We start from the raw sequence: 310 nt of genomic DNA, 5'->3' as shown, positions 1-310 counted from the left end.
CCCCGCCGCCGCCGCCGCCACCGCCGCCGCATCCCCCGCCGTAATTAGTGCTGCTGCCCTCCATGTGGGCTCGATTAAACCGTGATTTAGCCGAAAGAAATATAATTATGGCTGCAAATAAAATAATCAGCATTGAAGAGCGATTTCCTTAATGAGATGGAGCGGTTGCACGTCACGGAGTAAAGGGGTCTCATTAAGAGGTGGTAATGAGGCTTGGGTGGATGGTGCAGTTACAAAATAGCCCAACTCCTCGGCAGGCCCGGTCCGCCCTCCCCGAGAGGCGCTGCCTCTCCTCCGCGAGGTCCCGACG

Source organism: Dipodomys ordii, unplaced genomic scaffold (genome assembly GCF_000151885.1).
Source record: "Dipodomys ordii isolate 6190 unplaced genomic scaffold, Dord_2.0 Scaffold28, whole genome shotgun sequence".
Taxonomy (NCBI): Eukaryota; Metazoa; Chordata; class Mammalia; order Rodentia; family Heteromyidae; genus Dipodomys; species Dipodomys ordii.
The sequence above is the reverse complement of the archived record's forward strand: the minus strand, read 5'-3'. Positions refer to the sequence as shown.